Below are 19931 nucleotides of genomic sequence, written 5' to 3' on the forward strand. Positions count from 1 at the left end.
ACTGCAAGAAGAGTCTGGCTCTTCTAGAAATCAGTCCCATTACTATATTCTATCCAAGACACGTGCTTATTTGGATATGCTAACTGAAGGCTCAAGTCAGTGACTGTAGAAATATATGAAAATACTCCAGTTGATTTACTTCCTGTTCAGAGGTCCATCCACATGGAAAACCTTGCAGGACTGGGGCCTAGGAAATAAGAAAAAAGAAAAGAAAAGACCTTGCACTTCCACAGCATCATCCATAGTATCTCAAAGTTTTCAAAGAATTAACTGAGTAAACACCGCTTGTTTCGAAATGTATAAACTGAGGGACAGGGGGTGTTCAGTGATTTACCCAGAGTCACGCAACTCATCAAGAAGCCGATACATTAATGGCATTACTCCAAGAATAATAGAACAGCTCCATAATAACAACTCCCCATTCAGTCTATTGTGTAGACATCCCACCAGTTCATCTGCTTTTCAAATCTCAAGGAAAAAAAGAAGATGGGCTTTGCAGAATTGTGAAACTAAATACTTGAAACCTGAATCCTGTTCTAACCCCTAGACTGTGCTGTCAAATTAAAAGACATTTATTTTTGTTAGGTACCTTCCCATTATTTCAGCCTGTCCAAAATCCTCTTAAATAAAGGAAGAGTTCTCTACACTATTACCAAAGTGCCCTTTCAGACTAATCTACAGGTGAAAATTGGTACCTGCACTTCAGATAATAAGAAAAAATTAACAAAGTGGACATGACGTGACATGTCGGGGGGTGATGCTATCTACTCATTATGTGTAGAAGTGTCGAATGAAGCACTCAGCTTTTCCCAAGATCAGGCCCTAAGTGCACTGGGACCATTTCTAAAAGTAAGCCAGGAGCCCTACAGGAATTTAGCCTACTTTTGAGTTATCAGGAGACAAAGGTGACAGGCTAGGAGAATTTAGGTGGACTGAAACACAGTCAATAGCCAGGATTCCAAGCCTAGCCAATCTTTAGATGCTTTTTGAGAACTGAGAATGCTGTTAATAAGCAGATGTGATTATGTGGCACATTTGACTACATGCTTATTTTACAGCCACTGCTAGAGGCAACATCTAACAATGGGGTTATTTTCCATGGTTGCACATTTAAGTATAACACTAAGATGAAATATCTAAGCAAAAAATTCTCAGGATAAATAATATCTCTTCTAAAGAAACTTTTTAAAAAGTGTGTTTTGGGATAAGTACCTTGTTTCACTGTTACTAATTTGTATGGATATGAGTGAGAAAGAGAACATTTTCACCAAAAACTTCTATTAAAAATTTAGACTGTCTTGTATATATTTGTACATAGAGGCCCTAAACCTGGATGGGGTCTTTGGATGCTACCACAATATAGATGATTTTTAACAACATCATCATCAGCTATAATAATAGAAGTATGGTAAATGATATGCTAACCTTGTCGTCTTGTTTGAGATCTTAAAGTATCACGGGTTAATAGTTAGCCACAATTTGCATTATGAATAGTGGCATATCTAAGAAAATATTTCAACATTAATGGCTCCAAAGAGCAAAAGAAATTTTCTAAACAAATTCACAGGCACAAAATCCTCTTAGCTCTTTGGAGTTACAGAGGTATTTGTATGCAAAGGTCTGCGCAAAGTCCCCCAAACAGTCCCCATGCCCAGCAGGTGAGCAATTAGAAGTGATCACTGCTGGTATTAGAACTGAAGTCTCCATTTTTTCAGAGAACTGAAACCACTTCAGATCAGCCTCCCATCTGCTATAGTTAATCCAGAGAATTATTTCAAAACTTGGAAGTGTAGGGTAAATGAAAACCACAAAGTGCTTTTCAACACCATTAACTAGAATTAGCCCAGTGAAGCCACTGCACATTGGCTGTTTATATTTTTCATATTTAAATGGGGGTGGACAAGGGGAGAGGATGCTTGGAACACAGCAAGGAGTATAATTTTAGTTTTTTCTGTAAAAAGGAATAAATAAACAAACACCCTAAAATTAATTCTGAGAGATGGTATTTTAGGCCATGTTGCTGTGCATGAACCTAAGTGCAGCAAGTTCCTCTAAAAATAAATATTTGCAGAAGAGATTAAAAGAACAAAAAAGAAAAGTTGGAGGTGTGATGAGATGACTAATGGCTCTAAATTTAAGCACGCAGCTTATTGCCTGGTTTCTTCAGCTAGATGACTGCTAAATTGTTAGTGGGTTTATGTAACTAACATTGCTTTTGATTTTACAAGCCGATGCTCAGTAATCCGTCGCCTCTCAAAGGTCTGTTTTGCTTTATGCCTTTTAGTTGCTGATTTTTTGTTGTTATCACCGACAAACAGAATCATTGACAGTACAAATTATTCTCTCACATCCGTATTAAAGGGGACCTGATCCAAAGCCATAGACGTCAATGTAAAGATGTCTTCAGTGGGGTTTGAAGCTGGCTCTCAGAGCCCAATCTAAAGCCAATTAAACCATGAAAGTAATGCACATTGGAAAACAATCTCAACTATACATACAAAATGATGGGGTCTAATGAGCAGTTACCACTCAGGAAAGAGCTCGGTTGGACTAGATGACCTCCTGAGGTCCTGTCCAACCCTGATATTCTATGATTCACTGTGGAAAGTTCTCCGAAAACATCTGCTCAGTGTGCAGCAGCAGTTAAAAAAGCTAATGGAATGTTAGGAAGCATTAGGAAAGGGACCGATAAGACATAAAATTTCATAATGCTTCTATATAAACCCACGGTATGCCCACAACTTGAATATGGCACACAGATCTGGTTGCCCCATTGCAAAAGAGATATATTGGAATTGGAAGAGTTACACGGAATGACAACAAAAATGATGGAACAGCTTCCACATGAGGCAAGATTTAAAAGACTGGCACTTTTCACCTTGGAAAAGAGATGACTAAGGGGGAATATGAAAGAGGTCTATAAAATCTTGACTAGTGTGGAGGAACTGAATAGGAAAATGTTATTTACTCCTTCACATAATATGAGAACTAGGGGTTACACAATGAAATTAATAGGCAGCGAGTTTAAAACAAACAAAGAGAAGTACTTCTTCATACAACACACAGTCAACCTGTGGAACTCTTTGCCAGGGGATGTTGTGAAGGTCAAAACTTTAACAAGGTTCCAAAAAAGAACTAAATCAATTCATGGAGGATAGATCCATCAATGTCTATTAGCCAGGATGGGCAGTGATGTAACACCATGCTCTGAGTGATCCTAGCATCTGTTTGCCAGAAGATGAAAGAGTGGACAGCAGAGGATGGATCACTCGATAAATTGCCCTGTTCTGTTCATTCCCTCTGAAGAACCTGGTATTGGCCACTGTCAGAAGACAGGATACTGGGCTAGATGGACAAGTGGTCTGAACCAGTCTGGTTGTTCTTAGGTTCTTATAAAAGACTTTCCATTGAATTCAGGTCCTAAAGGAAAGGGTGGTGAATACGGAATATGAGGGGATACAGCCGTGCTTGGGTAGTGCTGGCGATGAAGTGCAGTAGGCAGATATTTGTGGTTGGGGCTGTGTGCTACTAACACTTGTATCTATGATTTCCAACCAACTAACCCTGTTTGACTCACATTTCTCCAGGCAGGGTCTGATCCAAAGCCCATTGCAGTACACACACACACATACAACAACGAAAAAGGAATATGGCATAAGTAGTGGCAGCCCCACTGATTGATTTTATGGGCTATTTCATAGACTTTAAGGTCAGAAGGGACCATTATGATCATCTAGTCTAACTAGGGCTCTCACCATAACCGCGTTTTGTAGTGTCACAATACTGATAAGCATGATCTGAAGTCAATGGGACATCTCATGTGCTTAGGGGTAAGCATGTACTTCAGTGCTTCTATTTTACGCTATACAGGTTCTTGTACCACCCTCATCACCATAGTATCTGAGCACCTTCCAGCATCTGTCATGTGTGGTTCTCTCTCTCTTTCTTCCTCTCCCCAGGGGGAGAATTGGATAGTGTAGTATTTTGTTTTGGAAGATTTTTTTTTTAAAAATGCACCCATTGCTCTGTGTGTGTGTGTGGCATTTATAGTTAGATAGTCTGGTTTTGGGGGACATGTACCAGCTTTTTCTTCCATTTGTACAGCACCTAGCTCAAAGGGGTCCTGGTCCTGACTGAGGCTCCTAGACACTACCACAATATGAATAAACTGATAATAATAAATGTAGAGCAGGCACATCAAAGAAATGCACCTGGCACTTGGAGCAGACGGTGGTGAAGCTTCCACTGGTCCTTAGTTCCTGTGGGAGTTTGTTGCACAATCGTGGACTGGCCCCTGAGAAAGCGGTCTCCTGCCCAGATGGCTATATCTGCATAATACAACAGCTTTGCAGAATCAGACCCAGAGTACTTGCACCTTGAAGGATCAAGCCCGTACTCTTCAGGCAGTTCCAATGGAAACCAATATGCTCAACATTAACATAGAGTATCAAAATCCAGCTCTATGGGATATTTGCACTTACAGTTCTGACAGCACCCAGAATTTTGAAATGTTTGCATTTTCACTCGTTCACAGAAAAAAAATACTGCACTTTGGAACGTATCACATACCTTGGAGAAATTAAGCAAGGCATTGACATGACACAGAAATATAAAGATCTTAGTGAGTAGCAACATGCTACATATACCACCCCAAATTGGACATTATATAACCCGTCTGACGCAGACAATGAAAATGAATTACAGCGCACAGGGAAGCCAAGTTAATGCACAGGTGCTCATTAGTGTGTTGCAAGAGATGTGAAATGCCTTCAAAAGCCAGTGGAAAACAATGGGACGCTGGCTGGTTCAGGGAATTAGCAAATGGATACAAAGTCATTCAGCTGTAAGTTACCTGATTGAATTTGAAACCACAGATAATGTCTAGTAATGACTGAAAAGTGCTGTCATCCAAACAGCCTATTGCAAAATAAGAGGGGGGTCTTTTTCCCGATCCTAAGGGGGACAAGTAGCCACCACAGAGTTAGCACTATTTGGCATCCTTGTTGGCCACCTCAGTAGCAAGACCAAGGGAAAGGGAAGGAGGGAACTCAATTCATTGCTGAAGCTGCTTGGCGTTTAGCTTACTGGACAGGGCAAAATGAGGCACATCCACAGAGCTGTAAATCCAGTGCCTTACCTGAATCCTGAAAGCAAAGCAACAGCATCATCACTGGAATATTAAACTAAAGAAAAATAGATCCATGCTTAGCCCTTGCCTGTTAATTTTCTTGGCATCCAAGCTCTCAGCACCCCATGTCAAGAAGGAAGACGTCAAAAATGGGCTGAAATACAGATCCAAGTTAAAATTCTGAGTTTGCCTTTGAGTAGCTATCAAATAGCCTGCTGTCTGGTCTCAATCAAAACTTCCATCCTTGGCCATTGTCTGGTCAAGATGTTGCTTTCACATTACTTTGGGCCTGAAAAATGACACCATCAGAATTGCTGTTCTGAACCAGACCTGCAGCCCATCCAATCCAGTATTCTGTCTCTGCATTCAGCTCCAACTGCTTCGGAAGAAGGGGCACGGGCAATGGTTTGGATGAAGGACAGTCAAACTGGCTCCTTGCCATTTCCCTAATTCATCAGCTTCATTCTGAGGCTTTTTTGCCCGGTTTAACAATGTGCAGTATGCTGGTTGGCAATGAACAGAGCAGCAGCAGTGCAGACAGCTGAAACGTTTGACAGATTATCTGCCTGCTAGCTAGATAGCAGCGCCTATTAAATAGCATAAGTACCTGTAAGGACAGAGAGATGTTTATTTTTTATTTTAAATTATCTCATTATTTTAAGGCCAGCCTTTTACACGGGGAAACACAATACAGACAGGTAAGAAGGGACTGAATTCCAAACACGGTATAGGAAGTGGGGACTAGTGGGTAGCAGAGGGAAATGGGGTCTATTTCTAGGCTCTGAGTGGGAGGGTTGTCTTGTAGTCAGAGCAGGAGTGACTCAGAAACAGGAATCCTGGGTGCTATTACTGGTGCTGTGGAAAGGAATGTGATCTAATGATTAGAGCTGGAGTGACTGGGAGACAAACACCTGGGTTCTATACCTGGCTCAGTAAGAGTGTGTTTTGTGATTAGAGCACAAGGATTGAGTTGTATGCCCAGGGTCTCGTATTCAGAGCACAGGGCAGGACTCCCGAGGTCTGTTCCTGGCTTTGGGAAAGTTGTGTAGTGATTAGAGCAGGTTGGATCAGAAGTTAGTATTCGTGTGTTCTATTTCTAACTCTGCTACTCAACTCACTATATGATCAATGGCAAATCACTTAATCCCTCTTTTTCAATCTTTAAAAAAAATGAATAATTATGCCTACTTCATAGGAATGGCACCAAAATCAAGTAATGTTTGATCTCCTGATGGCAGATGAAAAACAGTGTTCATATTATTATTACAACATTTGTATCATCTTCACCAGACAGGATTCCTGCCTCTTGCTTCACCAGTGATTTGAGCAATTTGCTCTGCAAATATCAACCAGCACAATGTTTGACAGTTCTTTCCTAAACATGCAAGAATTAAATAACAGCTTCCTTCTATCAGTGGATCTGTGAGGTACGTATTTACTTTAAGCGCTTGCCTTGGGGACATATTTTGAAAAGTAGAAAAATAAATAACCTTATTATCCTCACAAACAAATCCCTCATTTTAGGTTCTCTCTCTGCCACAGGGCCTGACATCTCAGAGTTCATGGAGAAACAACAGAAAATGTCTTTAAAAGACAAGAAATACTCCTCTTATCCATGCAGAATTCAGCAATAAACGAGATTGGGGTGCAGCAGCGGACCTCCTCCTATTCTTTCACACCTCATTCATTTGGTTTCTGGAACACCAGGAACATTCAGTATTTCATAGCCCCATTAAATCTTTTTTTTCCTCATCTCCGAGATGGGAAAGCCAGGAGGCTATTTACCTTGATAGATAAAATGCAGGAGCTGGTGAGTTTGCCAAATAGACAGTAAGAGACATTCTCTTTCCTGAAGAGCTTACAGTCTAGAGAGACAAGACAAAGGGTCAGAGGTGAAAACAGAACATCAATAGCAGTGAGTCTGTAGTGGCATACTTGTGGCACCTTAGAGACTAACAAATTTATTTGAGCTTTAGCTTTCGTGAGCTACAGCTCACTTCATCGGATGCATCCGATGAAGTGAGCTGTAGCTCACGAAAGCTTATGCTCAGATAAATTTGTTAGTCTCTAAGGTGCCACAAGTACTCCTTTTCTTTTTGCAAATACAGACTAACACGGCTGCTACTCTAAAACCTGTAGTGGCATAGACTTCAGTGCTGGCTACCCGCCCAAGAAAGTATCCCTGGGTCCCAGTTGACTTGTTCAGTCCGAGCTGACACCCGTGTTGCTGTGGCTTCTTTTCTGTTGATACTTGAGCTAGACAGGTTAAAGCTAGATCAGAGATTTCTACATATCACACCTCCCGATTGCAATTTAGACATAGCCCTAGCTTTTGGTTCTCATCACAAAGCAGTTTAGAATTAGAGATACAGTCACCTTGCACAGAACATGTGCTAACACAAGGAACTTGGACAGGTCACTTCAACTCTCTATGCCTGTGTTTAAAATGGTGAGAATAATCTTTACCTTTCTCACAGGGGGCTACCAGTGTCTTATGTGCATACAAGGAGCCCACTTGAGGGAGGCATGCAGAATTGTGGGGGTTGGTGTTTTTCCGGTGCCCTGATGTGAAGGGCAGGCAGGTAAGGTCATGGCTGTGTGACAGGAACTAGCAGGCTGCATGGGAGGGAAACAAGCAGCACCCCAGCACACAGTGCTTCCTGGGGCTTCCCCTTTGCAATCTGGCACATTCTGGTCCCTTTACATTTATAAAGGGCTGTGAGATTCTCCAATGAAAGGTGCTAAACAAGGACCAATCAGTGACAGAACCTATGACTGACATTGCAACCCCATGCAGTATCTTTGGGGACCATTGTATTAAATTTATGAATAGTTTGTGTATGATTGTGCTCTTCTCCACGTTGGGAAGGTTACCACGGCTCTTCCAGGGACTTAAAACAGCAGGGGGTGATTAAGTCAGGTCTCTGAGACTACAAAAAACTCCAGAGAGGTACCATGCCCTAGGGCTATAGAGATTAAGTCTTTGGAAAACTCAGTTTGAACCAAACAAAGAAAGGGCTTTTGGTATAAAAAGCTGAGCTTAAACTGATCTTTGGCCTTCCTTTCAATTCAGAAAATGGACAAGACTTTTGATCCTTTGGGGATGCCAACCTTTGCTGAAGGGTTGGAAAGCATTTGGCTTACCATGGCCCCATAGGTCTGACTGGCGATTTATGGTACATTTAGTGTGTTGTAAATCCACTTTTTCTTTTATACGTTTTCTCTGTATGCTTTTGGCTATAAAATAAAGATGCTTGCTTTTGAAGAGCTACATGGTAACTTTTAATTGCTGGCATATCCTGGTCTTTGGAGAGCAAGCAAAATGCAGGTGCTGACCTTTAGGCAGACTGGCTTATTGGGCATATCATAGTACATAATAGGGGGCTGTGTAGGCTTAAAACCACTGGTCAAAAAGGGAAAGGGAAACAGGTCCCTGTCCAGAGACAGGTGGAGGCCTCACAAGTGACTGGACACCCCTGGAATGGACCGCAGAGTGGGAGAACAGGTGCAGTTACCATAATCTATCAGAGTTTCAGGCCATCTGGAGACCCTAGGACCAGGGTCTCATTATGCTAGGCACTGTATATACACAAGGAGCCAATCCCTGCCCTGAAGAATTGGGTTCCCCCCCCTCTCTATATATACCTATCTATGTGTGTATGTATATATATATAGATATCTATCTATCTACACACACACACACACACACACACACACACACACACACACACACACACACACACAGAGAAACAAGACAAAAGGTGGGAGAAAGGAAGCATATTATCTGAGGCACACAGAAATTAAGTGATTTACCCAAGTTGGCACAGGGAGTCTGTGGCATAGCTGTGGAATTGAACCTAAACCTCTTCAATTTCAGTTCAGTTCCTTAATCATAAATTCATCCCTGCCCTCACCCCCCAGTATAAGCAGAATACTCAGAACCATTCCATGTATTCCATGAGACACAGTTGTTTCCCAGGGGAACATTTCTAACAGAGGATGGTTCCCCCTCTTCTTTCCTTCCCTTTCTTTCTCCTTTATTCGGGAGAGAGGGAGGAAAGCGGTAGGGGATCTGATACATCATCTCCTGTAAAAATATGCCGCTAGCTATCTCTGCCTTGGAGCCTCATCCTCTACTGCATCAGTCAATCACACCGGGCCAGATTCTGATCTCAGCTATAACAGGTGTGAATATGGAGTGATTCCCTTTTACTCCCCTACTTATCAGTGAAATCAGAATCTGGCCCACGGAATAGCAGGGCAGGCCTCATTTTGGGAGAAGAGACAGATGCTGTCCAGAGGGCTACTAACAGATAGACTGATATGTATGTGCACAAATTACTACCTGTGCTTCTGAGGCAGATTCATAGGGTTTAATGAAGTCGTCATTGACCAAGAACTTCCTTCAGAAAGTTAGAAAAAAAAATGTAATTGACTAAAAATGTTAAAAAGAGGAACACGGGCAGGTAATCAAGTTCCCTCCGCACTAAAACCACGACTGCTGAACAGATTAATTGCTAAATTGCATATGATGAGGGATGGGGACCTGATTTAATCCCATCCACACAGATTCATTTAGATGGCAAGACCTTTGGGCAGGGACCCTCTTTTAGTTATGTACGTGTTTATGCAGTATCTAGCATAAACACATACATACCTAGTGCTCTGATCCCTGAATAGGACCTCTAGGCTCCCTCTTTACAAATAATAATTAATAATGATAAAAGGTAAGTCTGGATTTACAACAGAGGGACTCAGATCAGAATCTAGCCCAGTGATTTTAGCTCAGGGTGAAATTCACCTCTGCACATAACATAGGGACAGTCTACTGAGTCCAATCACTTTTCAATTTAATTCAGCTCTGAATTGACAGTGGCCAATAGCAGCTGCTTCAGAGGAAGGTGCAAAAAACTCTGCATTAGGCTGTTACAGAATATCCTATCCACAGGGAAAGTGTGTTCCCCAATCCCTATTATTAGTTAGGGATTGGTTTGTGCCCTGAAGCATGAGGATTTATTTCCCTCCCAAGAATCTTGACATGCTGTTCAATCCTTATTATTTTAACTCTGGGATGTTCTCATTACCCATATACAGTCATTTTTCTTTACACCCACTAAGCTCTCCTGTCTCAATGAGTTCCAAAGGCTAATTAAAAATAAAGCTTTTCTGTTTCTCATGTTTAAAATCTGCTGCTTTTTGATTTCATTGAATGTTCCCTTGTTCTTGGGTCTTAAGTGAGACCTCAGTGGTACATTACTATTGTGCTGTCCCCCTGATCCAGGGAGTTATCCTTAATTGAGAACACTGAAAATGATGGACCATATCCTCAGCTGATGTATATTCTTCACCAGCTGAACATCTTGCTTAATACGTTAATGCCCTTGGGGAAAACTAGGTAATGAGAAAACGTAAATAGTCCATCATTATTTCACATTCTTTCAGCTTTATTCCATAAATCACATGTTGTAATTAACATACGGTAATTGCTAAATCACATGCATGACAGTGAAGTAAAATCCTTCCAGATGTAGTAAGCAGAAGTGACAGATTTAGGCATAACAGAAGCTCACATTTTATTTATCCCTTAATAGGAGTGAATTTTTGTGCTGAACTTTAAATGATCAAATTAGGTGATTTCAAATACACCTCTGAACTCAACGTACATAGAGTAGTTTCCATTTTCTCAGAAGCGATGGCTGCTATTTTACCAACAGATATTTTTTATTCCTCGCGTTCTGAGTTTTGGGCACAATATGTATTCCAGCAGCTTTGTGGATATGATAAAAGATCATTTGAACCCTTCCCTGAAATAACTAATGGGTTCCGTCCACTCAGCACAGATAAAAATGAAAATAAATTAGATCAACGAAGTAGAAAAAATGGAGTTTTACAATCAGATTACTTCACCTCAGGTATACGGAGGAGGCTTCCTTTTTAAAATAAACTAACTAAGCTTCAATGGTAACATGTCCAAGAATCGTGCTACCTGAAAAGGTAGTTAATAGTTGTACTTGAAGGTATATAAATATATATATATATATATATATATATATATATATATATATATATATATAGTATAACTGGATGGGGATTTTCAAAAGGGCCTAAGAGAGTTAGGTACTCAGAATCCCATTGATTTCCAAGGGGAGTTGGGTCCTTTGAAGATTTCAGCCTTTAAGATATTGAAACAAATCCATAGCTACCTAGGGATTTCACCATCACGGTGAACACCATAGCCAATGAAAACTTCATAAACAACAGCAGATCTGAGTTCTAAGTGTACAGTGGCCTCCTCATTCCCACCCTCACCCCGGTCCTTAAATGCAAGGAGAATCTCTATTAGCTGTTGTGAGTATAGAGACTATGACACACAGTCCTGATTCCATCCATTAGAGAGAGGCACTGCTGTACACACATAAGTGCCAGTTCATTACTATGTTATTATTGCAATCACGGTTAAATGCAAAACAGGACATAATAAAAAGTCCTTCTGTTTCATATTGATCCCAGTGCATTGTTCCCCAGAAAGGCAAAATTCCTATTAACTTCAGTGGGTATTTTGCCTAAGTAAGGACTGTAGAATCCACTATTAGAGACTGATGCAGCTGTTCAAGTAAAATAAACATCATGAACCTCCTTTCACTTTCAGATCCAAACTCGAACCAAGACTTCTCTGAGGTTTAGATAGGATGTTTTTCTAAACAATGATCTTCAGTTCCCAGAGATCAGATCTCTACCAGCTGGAACTAGAAGCTAAAGACAAAGTGCCACAAGGAAGGCTCTTCTTGGGATCAGAAGTAGGAAGAAAGCAGAAATCCCACAAGAAACCCTGTTCTCAGGAGCTTTCCAGCCTAGCATGGTTGACTCAAGAGGAGGTTAGACTAAGCTTCAAATAAGAATGTGAACTGACCTTAAGCTCAAAGCCTTTTGAGTTTCAGCTATCAATACTTTGCATGGAGGTAATGGAAACAGGCCACCAAGTACCATCCTTACAGTTTAATATGCAATCCTGAAATCAGATCTGCTTTAGTCCACACTTATGTCAAGAAATACAATGATTTTTTTTTTATTTTTAAGTTACAATATTGTAGTATTAATCTTGCAAAATGCTCAGTTGTAGGGGCTACCTGATGGCAGTATCAGGCCCCATGTCTTACAATTTGGTGTAGAACATTGAAAACAGAGAGATCACTACTTTTTTTTTAATTATTACTTGCTCTTCATGTAAGGACAACCTATTTAGCCTTAGAAACCAATAGCTGACATTACAAAATGATCTTAGCCAAGGCAAATCAGGGGGAACAATCTTTTTCACTGTATTGTTTTATACAAGGTTACTTATATCTCATAGGATTAGATGACGGTTGGAGACTGGTGTTCCAATTTGTATAGGAATATCTTTACAAGTTTAAACTATTTCTATGACCCTAAATTATGCAAAGTCATCTTAAAAGCACTTTAAACTGCATGTTTCAAATGAGGTTCCTTTTACAGTGTGGCATGCTCAGGATTCTCTCCTGCCAATCATATCTGCCTCCTACTGCTCTATCAATACTTACAGGGTGAAATCCTAGCTCCATTAAAGTCAATGGCAAAATTCCCATTAATTTGAATTTCACCCTTCATATCTAGAGCAGAGGGGACTTCCTGCTCATAAACTCACTTTTATTTCTTTAAAAGAAAAGGAGTACTTGTGGCACCTTAGAGACTAACAAATTTATTAGAGCATAAGCTTTCGTGAGCTACAGCTCACTTCATCGGATGCATTTGGTGGAAAAAACAGAGGAGAGATTTATATACACATATACACACACACACACACACACACACACACACAGAACATGAAACAATGGGTTTATCATACACACTGTAAGGAGAGTGATCACCAGCAGCAGAGGGGGAAAAGGAGGAAAACCTTTCATGGTGACAAGCAAGGTAGGCTAATTCCAGCAGTTAACAAGAATATCAGAGGAACAGTGGGGGGTGGGGTGGGAGAGAGAAATACCATGGGGAAATAGTTTTACTTTGTGTAATGACTCATCCATTCCCAGTCTCTATTCAAGCCTAAGTTAATTGTATCCAGTTTGCAAATTAATTCCAATTCAGCAGTCTCTCGTTGGAGTCTGTTTTTGAAGCTTTTTTGTTGAAGGATAGCCACTCTTAGGTCTGTGATCGAGTGACCAGAGAGATTGAAGTGTTCTCCAACTGGTTTTTGAACGTTATAATTCTTGACGTCTGATTTGTGTCCATTCATTCTTTTACGTAGAGACTGTCCAGTTTGGCCAATGTACATGGCAGAGGGGCATTGCTGGCACATGATGGCATATATCACATTGGTAGATGCGCAGGTGAACGAGCCTCTGATAGTGTGGCTGATGTGATTAGGCCCTATGATGGTGTCCCCTGAATAGATATGTGGACAGAGTTGGCAATGGGCTTTGTTGCAAGAATAGGTTCCTGGGTTAGTGGTTCTGTTGTGTGGTGTGTGGTTGCTGGTGAGTATTTGCTTCAGATTGGGGGGCTGTCTGTAAGCAAGGACTGGCCTGTCTCCCAAGATCTGTGAGAGTGATGGGTCGTCCTTCAGGATAGATTGTAGATCCTTGATGATGCGTTGGAGAGGTTTTAGTTGGGGGCTGAAGGTGATGGCTAGTGGCGTTCTGTTGTTTTCTTTGTTGGGCCTGTCCTGTAGTAGGTGACTTCTGGGTACTCTTCTGGCTCTGTCAATCTGTTTCTTCACTTCAGCAGCCTAATCACATCAGCCACACTATCAGAGGCTTGTTCACCTGCGCATCTACCAATGTGATATGTGCCAGCAATGCCCCTCTGCCATGTACATTGGCCAAACTGGACAGTCTCTACGTAAAAGAATGAATGGACACAAATCAGACGTCAAGAATTATAACATTCAAAAACCAGTTGGAGAACACTTCAATCTCTCTGGTCACTCGATCACAGACCTAAGACTGGCTATCCTTCAACAAAAAAGCTTCAGAAACAGACTCCAACGAGAGACTGCTGAATTGGAATTAATTTGCAAACTGGATACAATTAACTTAGGCTTGAATAAAGACTGGGAGTGGATGAGTCATTACACAAAGTAAAACTATTTCCCCATGGTATTTCTCCCTCCCACCCCACCCCCCACTGTTCCTCTGATATTCTTGTAAACTGCTGGAATTAGCCTACCTTGCTTGTCACCATGAAAGGTTTTCCTCCTTTCCCCTTCCTGCTGCTGGTGATGGCTTATCTTAAGTGATCACTCTCCTTACAGTGTGTATGATAAACCCATTGTTTCATGTTCTCTGTGTGTGTGTGTATATATATAAATCTCTCCTCTGTTTTTTCCACCAAATGCATCCGATGAAGTGAGCTGTAGCTCACGAAAGCTTATGCTCTAATAAATTTGTTAGTCTCTAAGGTGCCACAAGTACTCCTTTTCTTTTTGTGAATACAGACTAACACGGCTGCTACTCTGAAACCTTTTATTTCTTTGTTGCTTAAAGCCCTCGATGAGGCAAGGACGGCGAGGTCTCAAAATAGGTACATCAGAACATTTTCCCCCTCCCTGAGAATCAAGGGGCTATTGACTTCAATGGGGGAGTTGGCACCAAGTATTATTGCATATAAAAACCACAGCCTGAAAGAGAGGAGTTGTTGGTCTCATTTTCCAAAAAACCGTACAAGAGTGGCCACCAGTACAAAATCAGTATTTACCAACCAGTGGCACTGGAAACACCAAAGTTTACCCCATACCTAAAAATCCAAATTTAAGGCTTGATCCAACTCCCATGGAAGTCAATAGAGAGCCTTTCATTGGCTTTAATGGGTGCACGATTAGGCCTTTAATGTGGGGTGTGTGTGAGAGATTTGTTGGTAAATATAGCCTTTTTAATGGCTTCCATCACATTTCTAGCAATAGCATTATTCCATTGGTCAGTCCCGATTGATCCAGCCTGGGGTGTAATTGCCATCAGTGCTGCCTTCTTTCAAATTAGCATTCCCCTCACCCCATATAATGAAGTAAATTGCATTAATTTGCTTGTAATTAAACTAAGGTGGATAAGTAGAAGCTTTCAATGCTACCATCTGTGGAACCACAGTGTTTGTAATGGAGCTTTTTTAAATTCATTATGAGAATAATTCAAATAGGAGTTTACACCTGCTATTGAGTGAGGCTTATTCCAGTTTTGCTTAATCAGTTTAATTCAAAAGCTGTGGTGACATTATCACCTTAAAAGAAAATTGCAGCCATTTTTGCTCAGCCTGGAAATCTGCAATTTCAAAAGGTTGGAAATATTTGGCAACAAACTCGTGCTATTAAAAAAAAACCTGTTAAATGTAAGTCAGATTATGAATCATTTACTCTCTTTAGGGAGCAGTTCCTCACACGAGAAGTCTCATTTGACTTCAATAGGACTACTCGTGTGAATAATTGTTCACCATTGAGAATAAGGGATTTGCAACCTGACTTTTTATTTGAACAAGATTTTATGAATGATTGTAAAGGGGGTAGCATCAATGGGGCAGAACCTTAGCTGTATAAACTGTCATAGTTCCACTGAAGCCAATATATCAGCTGAGGACCTTCCCCAGTCCAAGCACCTTCATGAATGGATGTCCTGTGGGATATACTGAATTAATTATTTTCAGTGATTTAGTAGTAGTAGTTTTGGATAAGATAATTTGTCAACAAAACAACAATGAATCCATGTTCCCCTGCCTTTTTACAAAATGGCCTATACAGGAGGTTAATGGAGTTTGGAAGGAAACCAACTTTTCTCCCCGGCCCATAATATATTCAGTGCTAATCTGGTTCTTCCTCATCCGTACCTATTCAGCATTGCAAGCTCTCATGATTTTATTGTGAGTTTGTGTTTTTCTTCAAGCCCAAGCTCATGAAGTGATGTGATTTAATGAAAACCTCCACTTCCATTTTATAAGTAGGTAGACTCCAGTTTCCATGTCTGTGGAGAAAAGCCTGAAAATGTTAACTGAGTGCACCCTAAAGAACAAAGAAAGCCCATCAAAAAGAAGCCCAGTTGCTTTTTTTAAAAATGGAATGATTTTTAAGCCAATATCATGATTTTGGGGGACCTGACTCATGAGTTTTGAATGCTTGGGGTTGGCAATACTGCTTTTCTTTCTCTCTGTAGTTCCTTCCAGAGTTGCAGGGGCGCCACTCTGTGTTTCATGCCTCTGCTACACTGCTTCAGGCCAGATGTCATACATTCACAGTCTCTGCCAAATTGGAGACACGCTCTTCAGGTCTGTTCCTTCATTTCAAACCCTCCTTCCCCCTGCCCTTTGGCAGCATGCTGGAAAGAATGCTGTACTTGCTGTAGCTTAAAATAGTTATATAAAACACTGTGTTCTTAAAAATGACTATTTCACCATTTCTAGAAGATACAAATCAAAATACTCCCTTTTGTAAATTAATGGGTCTCATGTCACAGCTAGGTATTATGTTTTTATTAAGCAACATCTGTAATCTACAATGAACATGCTCTCTAAACATGGTGCTAAAACATAGTGGAGATAGCTTCCCTAAAAGATCCCTGGGTCAAATGCTCTGCTGCAGTAAATAGGTGAAATTCCATTGAAGTTTCTAGAGCTGCACCCATTTACCCCAGCCAAGAAGTTGGCCCCAAAACTTTATCCCTGTCAAATATGCTCTCAAATTTTTGGGGCAGGGGTTATGACCCAGCATTTGGTCTCAAGTGATCTCATCTCAGCTCTACCACAGACTCACTGTATAACCAAGGACAAGTCACTTCAACTCTGTGCCTCAGTTTCCCTATCTGTAAAATGGGGATAAGCAATACACATGCCTCACAGAGGTGGATCCTGTCTTAGGGCTGCATTATGCCCTCCTCTTCTTTGCGTTGAACAGCACCTTACTCCTTGGCTGGTCTCATTGAAATCAATAGGTTACTAAAGGAGTGAGGCACAGCTCAACATGACTAAAAGCGGTAGAATCTGGCCCCTACTTAGGTTGCTGTGTGCAGTGTTTGGGTAATAGGAAGCAGCACTGCACTGTATGGTCACACAAAGCGAAGACAAGGGAGTTGTAGTTTTAAAATTTGTTAGCAGGTCAAAGGAAACAAGAGGAGGAACCCTAGAGTTTACCTTGACATGCTAACACGTGTTAAAACTACAGTGGCCTTGTCTTCACCAAGGTTCTGTCCTTGTGTTAGTTAGCACATGTTAGCTAATGTGTCGTAAGAACACTTTTTTTTTTTTTTTTTTTTACAGTGAACAAAACCGCATGAGTCCCCTTTGTACCATTCAGGAGGTGGTCAACAGGCCTTAAAATCAGTGTTACTGTACACACTTAAAGGCCCTTTTACACTGCCAGAGTGTTATAAATAGGACTCAATGGACATGAGAAACAGGCCCCTTGGTAGTTAATCTTCAGTAAAGCACCATACCATCACTGTAGGGCAGGTTGCATCCTGGCTTGGTAGTTCTCCTTCTCTATTCTGCAACGCTAACAGATACATGCACTGAAGGATAAGCAGCATTTGTTCATCCCTTTATATTACCAAGAATTGCCCTAGATCTTATACTGCCGCCAAATGGCAGTTGTTGCATTTGTTTGACATGTGAGCAAGCTTACTAATTTCATAAGCAGTTTGCAAGCTGCCATTATATATATAGTTTTCTAATTTTGTTTTAAACACAACAGAATGAGACAGACATAAGAAGTTATTGGCATTCATTTTCAACCTTGAAGTCACCTGCTCCATTAGCCCTGACTGCCCTGACAGCTCAACACTGATGAGCTGCTCAGAGTCATGAAATTTGGCATGCACAGCTTATTTCCATTCAGGTTGGAAATGCAGAGCTGGTGCAATGCACAGTAATGATATTAAAGGAAGAAAAACAGTCAGGTCTGAATTTAGAGACAGGCTACCCAGGAGACCACCTGAGGTGCCGGGCTTGTGGGACTGTTTTTGCTGTTAGCGACAACAGGGGAAATAGAATGTGTGAAGTAAAATATTTCAGGTATTCTGTATGTGGATATATTTTTCACTAACCTAGAATGTTCTGGATCTTTGTAGAATCTCGTGGAATCTTCCAGACTTTCTGAGAACTACATTTTCCTTGAACCCCCTAGAATGTTGTCAGTCATGCCCTCGCAGATATATAGAAGAGGCAGGGCGCCACTAGTCAATCAGCGAGATATAAGAATGAAGTAAAGTGAGAGCCCAGCTGCGATATCGTGAACCTTGTTTTATGGTGTAATTGTGAAATGTACTTGTGTTTTAAGACATGAAGAAAGTAAACAGCAACTAATAATGGACATATTTAATGAGATGCCAGAGATAACTATCGAACCCCTATCTATGCAAGACTATAAAAGTAATACTTCTTTTGCCATGCTTAACATATAATGTTTGATAACTTTCTAAGACTTCTGAAGCTCAGGCTCATTAAAACATGTCTTCGACCAACAATGGGTGATGAGCGACTGACATCGCTGGCTGTTTTATCACTTGAAAATGCCATTGGCCAATCTCTGAATCTCTCCGACACTGTGCTTCAGTTTGTGAAGGGCAAAGGCAAGAAAAGCAACCTTTTGAATTAAAGGACTAGGGTTAACATTTTAAGGGCTTTGTCTCCACTTACCGGGGGATCGACGCGCAGCGATCGATCCACCGGGAGCTGATCTAGCGAAGACCCACTAAATCAACTGCCGATTGCTCTCCCGTCAACTCCAGTACTCCACTGGAATGAGAAGCATAAGGTAAGTCGATGGGAGAGTTTCTCTCATCAATCCAGCACAGTGTAGACACCACAGTAAGTCGATCTAAGGTACGTCAACTCTAGCTACATAATTCACGTAGCTGGAGTTGCGTAGCTTAGGTCAACTTAGCCCCATAGTGTAGACCTGCCCTAAGGCAGTCACCTACTCTAACACTATTTAATAGTAGTCCACCCAGTGTTGGTGCACAGTTCAATTTCTTCTGGTTAGTACATTTCAGGTATAGAAACTTTTTAATTTTAAGAATAAGCTTAGAGGGAATGATTATTTTATTTGCTTCCATATGACATGTATAAATACAGATTTACAGATCCTAGCGTGCAAATTTATCATTTTATATGACAGGAATATATCATGCAAATTGTGCATTGAAGGCATGAAATGGGCTATTTTCATTGCACTAGCATGAATATGCATAAACGAGTGGGGAAATCACACCCGTAGCTCATAATGTAGATTTAACCTAAGAGACTGAGGTGCCCAAATCCACGCCTCTAAGTCCCTTAGACTGTTTTGAAAATCTAATTATTGTTTGACCACTGGGGTGTACAAAGCATCTAGAGCTGGCCTAACTCTGCACACATTGAAATCAATGGGGATCTTTTAGTGTGCAGTTACTTGGTGCACATGGACAGTTAGTGCACAGCATACCTAAGAGCTGTGGTATTACAACCCAGGTTCCCATTCACACAATAGTAACAAAAACAATAACTCCATTAAAGTCAGTGAGATCAGAATCAGGCCCCATATCTTTCCACAAACACTCCTTCTTAGGAGTGTATTTTTTTGTGTGTGTGTCTGTGTCTGTGTGTGCGCACGCATTTTAAAAATACAAATTTGTTATATAATAATACTGTGGGGAATAATCCTCTTCTGAACAGACAAGGAAGGGATCCAATGCTAATTTCTATTGTAACATGCATCTGCTATGCAATTGAAACCTATACATTGAGATTTAAATTATATTAATTCCAGTTTTTCAACTGTATTAGTAGCCTTTTTTATTTGATACATTTAAGAAAAAAGGATGATAAAATA

At 40.8% G+C, this 19931-nt stretch overlaps 1 protein-coding gene across 9 annotated transcripts in view; it reads right to left on the bottom strand.

The window, feature by feature from the left end:
• LRRTM4 (leucine rich repeat transmembrane neuronal 4) overlaps nucleotides 1-19931 on the bottom strand; it is a 1004432-nt gene that overhangs the window by 290669 nt on the left and 693832 nt on the right. The gene's annotated exons all lie outside the window — the stretch shown is intronic.

The sequence above is a fragment of the Dermochelys coriacea genome, chromosome 26 (assembly GCF_009764565.3).
Source record: "Dermochelys coriacea isolate rDerCor1 chromosome 26, rDerCor1.pri.v4, whole genome shotgun sequence".
NCBI lineage: Eukaryota > Metazoa > Chordata > Testudines > Dermochelyidae > Dermochelys > Dermochelys coriacea.